This window comes from Cupressus sempervirens, chromosome 7 (genome assembly GCF_028749045.1).
Source record: "Cupressus sempervirens isolate cs-2001-9-10 chromosome 7, ASM2874904v1, whole genome shotgun sequence".
In the NCBI taxonomy this organism is placed as follows: domain Eukaryota; kingdom Viridiplantae; phylum Streptophyta; class Pinopsida; order Cupressales; family Cupressaceae; genus Cupressus; species Cupressus sempervirens.
Window position 1 is genome coordinate 530,008,684 of NC_143124.1, and position 6,233 is coordinate 530,014,916.

A 6,233-nucleotide genomic window follows, 5' to 3' on the forward strand; every position below is an offset into this window, starting at 1 on the left:
TGCAAAAATCTTGTGTGCAGGAAACTGGTCTCTAGGGATCCTACAGAAATGGACCTCCAACTTGGATTTGAACAATGATTTCCTTACCCAGTCCCTGATTTGGATTAGATTCCTTGAACTTCCTCTTGAATATTGGTATGAGGATATTTTCGATGGGATTGTGTAATCATTTGGAGAAATCCTTTCCATTGATCCTATCACAGTAGCTAAGAAGAGGCTTACTTATGCTAGGACATGCCCCAATTCATTGAACTTCAATCTCATTTGGGAACTAGAATCTAACAGATTGACTATGAAAGTGTCTCTTTTGCATGTTTCCACTGCAAAAAGGTAGGCCACAAAGCTAACACCTGCCCATTATTTAAAGGAAAAGGAAAGTAGGGGAAGGTCCAAAACAAAGCCGACAAGAATACTGCCAATGCTCCCAAAAAGGAATGGAAGAAGAAAGATACTTTAAACAAGTAAGTAGGGGAGATAGTGGGGAAAGCTAATGCTAATATGGTAACAGATCCTCAGGCTGAGGTCTTAGCCCCCCAAGAGGTGGATGTAGACTTAGATAAAGATATAAGGGAAAAAATTGATGGCATGGAATGCCTCCCTCATAAGAAGGCAACCACTATTTTACCAGAAAAGGAAGGTAAGGGGGTGACCCAAGGACTTGAGAAGATACATGAGGTCATGATCTCTACTGATTTGGAACCTGAGTTATCCTTTGTCCTAGACTCTCTGGAGGAGCCTATGGTAGTTGACCCTCCTCTATCCTAAGAATCCAACACAAGCTCGATCAATACGGTAACCCCTAAGACTGTGAACAGAATCATTGAGTGACTCTCAGCCACCTCACCGAGACACCTGGCCAAACTGGAGGCTTTGCTTGATAATTTCAAGGATGCTGATGAAGCTCCCTAGTCTGTGGTCAGAAATATAAAGAAGAAGAAGAGTTGTGATCCTTCTCTTACTTCTCTAGCTACAACAAGGAGTAGATTAAAAGTTGATCTTGGCCTTATCTCCAATCAATCGGGCAGGAAAAGAAAGAACCAACTTAGAAAGGAGGAAACAAGAAGAAATTTAATGGATGGAATGCAACATACCATTCATGAATCTTGTTCATCAGTCAAATCATGAAGATTCTATCTTGGAACATTCATGGACTCAATGGTAGCCACAAATAGGAGATTGTAAGGAATATGATCAGGGACCAAAGGCCTTATGTTTTTTTTGTTCAAGAAACTAAAATGAGGAAGGAAAGTTTGGGGAACATTAAATTTAGCAACATCATGAGTGGTGTTGTTTCTGACTCAAAGGGTGCGTCTGGGGTCCTGCTGATTTTATACAATAACAAGCATTTTAAATTTGAACTAGAATATAATGAAGGTAACATTCTCTTTTGTAGAGTCAATCATTTGCATTCTAATGAAAGCTAGTTTTTTCTGAATTTATATGCTCCTAATAATAAAAGAGAAAGAAAGAATTATTGGCCTCAAGTAGGAGAGCTAGTGTAGTCTAATAAATTAAGGAAGGGCATAATAATGGGATATTTCAATGCTTCGCTTATGGATGAGGAGAAGATGGGAGGCCTGGCACTGGATTGGGAGAGTAAGCATGACCTCTCTAGTTTTATTAATGGTTTGGATTTTTTGGATTTGGATCTCTCGAGAGGTGTTTTCACTTGGTCTAACAAAAGATTAGGTCAAGAGTGTATTCAGGTTAGATTGGATAGAGCCTTAATTTCTCCTGATTGGTTGCAATCTTTCTCTTGTAAGTTATCTCTACTTCCTAGAGTTGGCTTTGATCACTCTCCTATTTCCCTTTCAGTTGTTCCTATTAAACCAAGAAGGAACTTTCCTTTTAGGTTTGAAAAAATGTGGACTTCCCACCCAAAGCTTCTAGAAAAAGTGAAATTCTAGTGGGGGATTGATGTGGAAGGAATTGTTATGTTCAGAGTTACTAGGAAACTGAGCAATGTGAAGAGGATGATTGAAGTTTGGAACAAGATGGACTTTGGTCATATCTTTCATGATAAGGAGGATCTATCCAATAAATTAACCTCAATTCAAGCCAATATCTAGTAGGAAGGCTATAATGAGATAAATAGGGAGGTCGAACTGACTATTCTTTCAGGCTTACACAATATCATCAATAAGGAGGAAAAATTATGGAGACAAAGATCAAGGATAAATTGGCTCAAGGATGGAGATCAGAACATGAAGTTTTTTCGCCTCCACTCTTAACCATAGAGTTAATAACATAATCTCTGGAATCAAGAGGGGGTAGGTTTTGCTGACCAAAGATAATGATATCTCTACTGAGGCAGTGTCTTTCTTCTCTTCTCTTCTGTTATGGGACCCCTTGTTATCAAGGGTGGATCAGGAGGACATTGTCTCTTGTATCCCTCAAATAATCCAACCCCACCACAATAAAATGCTTTGGGATATTCCTAATGTGCTAGAAGTTAAAGAAGCTCTTTTTTCCTTACCTCCTGATAAATCTCCAGGTCTAGATGGGTTTCAAATGTATTGGAAGGTGGTTATGGTAGATGTGGTGAAGGTTGTTTATGAGTTCTTTGGAGCAAGAAGTATTCTCAAGGAGATTAATTCCACTTTCTTGGTCCTCATTCCTAAATCTTTGGGGTCTAACTCTTTGGACAAGTTTAGACTGATCAATTTATGCAACTCTTTTTATAAGATCATCTCGAAGGTGCTTACTTGTAGAATGCTCAAAATTCTCCCTCTGATTATTTCTCAACAACAAACTGGCTTTGTCCCTGGAAGACAAATTTTAGATTCAATAATGATGGTTCATGAAGTTATTCATTCAATGGAAGCTAGTAAATGTGAAGGTATGTTGCTAACACTGGATCTCTCTAAAGCCTATGATCGGGTTGACTAGTCTCTTCTTGGGTTAGTCCTTTAGGCCTTTGGATTTGATCAAAAAGTCTATAAGATTATCTCTAAGCTTGTTTCTACCTCTTCTCTTGCTATTTTGGTCAATGGAGCTCCCTCAGACTTCTTAAAACCTTCTAGAGGTCTTAGACATGAAGACCCCCTCTTGCCTATTCTTTTCATCATTTTGGCTAAATATATTGGTAGGCTTATTGAGTATAAAAAGAAAGATGGAAGTCTCAAGGGGATCAAGCCTTCATCAAAATGTGAGCCTTTCTCCCAACAACAATTTGTGCATAACACAATAATGGAGGGGGGGGGGAGGCCTCTGTTAAGGAGGCTAAGGCTATGAAGGAGATCCTTGATATTTACACTAGAGGGTCTGGTCAGCTAATCAATTGGAAAAAGAGCTCAATTTTCTTTGTTAATACCCCTAAAGTCAGTCAGAGAAAAATTGCTAGGATCCTTGGCTATGGAGTGGGAAAGCTTCCCTCTACCTATCTTGGGCTCCCTTTGGGATCTTCTCCCCTAGACTCCTTCTGGAATGGGATTTTGGATAGATTTAGCATAAAGTTGGTTGGTTGGAAAGGTGCTTCACTCAACTAGGCAAGAAAATGTCAGTTGGTCAAATCTACTCTACAGAACTTGCCTATGTATGCTTTGAGCTTGTATGGAATTCTTGTGAGATTTACAGAGAAGATGGAAAAAATTTAGAGAGACTTTCTATAGGTAGGCCTTGAAGGGAGAAAAAGATATCTTCTAGTTGCTTGGGAGAATGTGTGTCTTGAAAAAGAGGTATGGCGGTCTTGGCATAAGAAAGTTAACCCATCTCAATAAGGCTCTTCTGGCTAAGAAAATATGGTGTATTTTTAATAGCACTGGTGAATGGAGGGATATCCTGGTTAATAAATATATCAGAAGGCCTTCACTTTATTTTATTTTAAACAATGAGGACATTCCAAAAGGGTCGGTTATCTAGAATGGTATCCTGAATGCCAGGGACCTAGCAAGGGCCAAGGTTTCTTGGAAGTTGGGTAATGGAGAGGATATTTAGTTCTAGTCTGATAGTTGGCTATTTCAAGGTTCCCTTATTAACAATCTTACCTATGAAGTTTGGGTGAATGAATGTACATGACAATTTGGGTTTAAAGTAAGCAATTATAGGATTGGCCAGGGATGGAGAGATCTTATCCTCATATTTGAAGATCTAAAACCAATTATGATAATATTAAACTCTATGGTTCTCAGTAATAAGAGAGATGAAATGATTTGGGGGGATAATCCCAATGGTAGTTATTCTATTGCTTTAGGCTATAACTCTCTTTGGTGTATGAGGGAGAAACCCCCTTGGGTGAATGCCTGGCTTCCTGGTCTCACTCCCAAGATCAACATCTTTTATTGGTTGGCCCTTCAGAATAAAATCCTCACTCAAGATAATCTTAAAAAGAGAGGACATGTTATGCCTAATAGATGTCCTCTTTGTAAAAACTAGTTGGAGTCGGGAAACCATCTTTTCATTCATTGCGTTTACTCTAGGGAGGTTTGGGAGGTCCTAACTCAAGATTTTGAGATTTTCTGGTGCATGCCAGATAATCTTCTAGATTTTTTCAGTCAATAGAAAAGTCTATATAAATCTTCTTTTTTGTAGGAATTAAGCATCTGGATTTTGTCTCACTTTTGTTGGAGTATCTGGAAGGAAAGGAACAACAAAATTTTTGAGGATAGAGAGGAGCTGACTCTTGTTCTTGGGAGGAAGATTTATAAAAAAATTAAGGAAAACTATTAAGTCAAGAAGGGGGGCGATTTTGAAGTTGGTGGCAGTAAGATAGAAGAGGAAAAAGATAGGAAGCCAGATGGCTTCTTCCCCCAGAGGGATGACACAATTCCAACTTTGACAGTGCCTCAAAAGGAAATCCAAGTCCCTCAAAAAGTGGTGGAATAATAAGAAATAATTTTTGTGAGGGATTCGTAGTGTTTTCTCTTCCATTGGGAATCTCAACTAATCATTTTGCGGAAGCTAGAGCAACATGCCATGTGGTTAAACTGGCTTTTGAAGTCAGAATAACTAAGCTTTGGTTAGAACAGGATTTCAATAGCATAATTAATTTTATTAATGGAAAATCTCATCCTTCTTGGTCAATTGCCAATCTAATTGAAGAGACACGTGACACCCTTGTAAAATTTGAGATTGTCCACATCACACATGCATTCAGAGAAGTAAATCCAGTTGCAGAGTGGTTTGCCAATAAAGGTGTGGGATTTGACAAGTTGATTACATGGAAATCAGGAATAGATATTCTGACAGAAGCCAAGACCCTTATCAACTTGGAAAAAATTTAGGGGTATATGGTGGAGATCTAATGGTAATAATGAATATTAAAGGAATATGGGATATGAGTTTGAGTCATAAAGGCCTTTTTGGTTTACGCAAGCAGTTGAGGCTATCATTGTCTTTTTGATACATTTTGTGGGTCAAAATTGTCATTTATTGCTTGTGTTTTAGTAAGGTGAATTATCTTGGCGCATATTACAGAAACAATGCCAAAATTTCATCTGCAAAGGAGTTGTAGAGCCTAAAGTTTATGAGAACTGTAGGAGCTAAAACTGAAAAGATGGTGGGAGAACACTGTAGAAAGGAGTCAGTGGGGGATCTGGAGAAATGGAGAAATAGGGGAAAAGTTTGAAAAAATTTGAAAGAGGGAGGGGTTGCAAGTTACATTGCCAAACTTCATGGTTTTGATCCTGAGGTCACCAATAGTATGGTGAATTCATGGAAAGACAACAAGGTGAAGGTGAATGGTGTCTCATTTTATATCACTAAGGAGGTTGTCACTACGATTACTGAGATTCCTATGGAGGGTTTCAAGTTTTACAGGGATAAAAAACTCTCTACCAATGCTATGAAGGATTTTGTGAAGAGCACCGAAGAAATGAATGAATTGATTAAAAGTGAGACATTTTATGTGACAGATTCCATCAAGAAGCTCAAGAGGTATGTGTTGCATGCTATCATTGAATATATTACTCTGGACCCTAGGTTTGATCGAGTAAGAACCCACCATTTCATTCTTCTTAATCATTTCCACCATGATAGGAAAATTTCTTTCCCTTACTACTTACTTAACTCAGTGAGTAAGGCTATCACTAGCTTTAAGAAGAAACCCATTGTCAACCTTGCTCTGCATGAGGGATTGTTGCTGCTAATCCACGAGTAGTTCAAAGCTCTGACGATTAGCAACAATCCTTCGCTAGATGTAGAAGAGGACAATGGTAGCTCTAGCTTCTCTTTTGACTCTGATGAAATTTAGAGCATAAGCTCGGAGGAGGAGAGGAATGTTTTTTCTGGAAAGA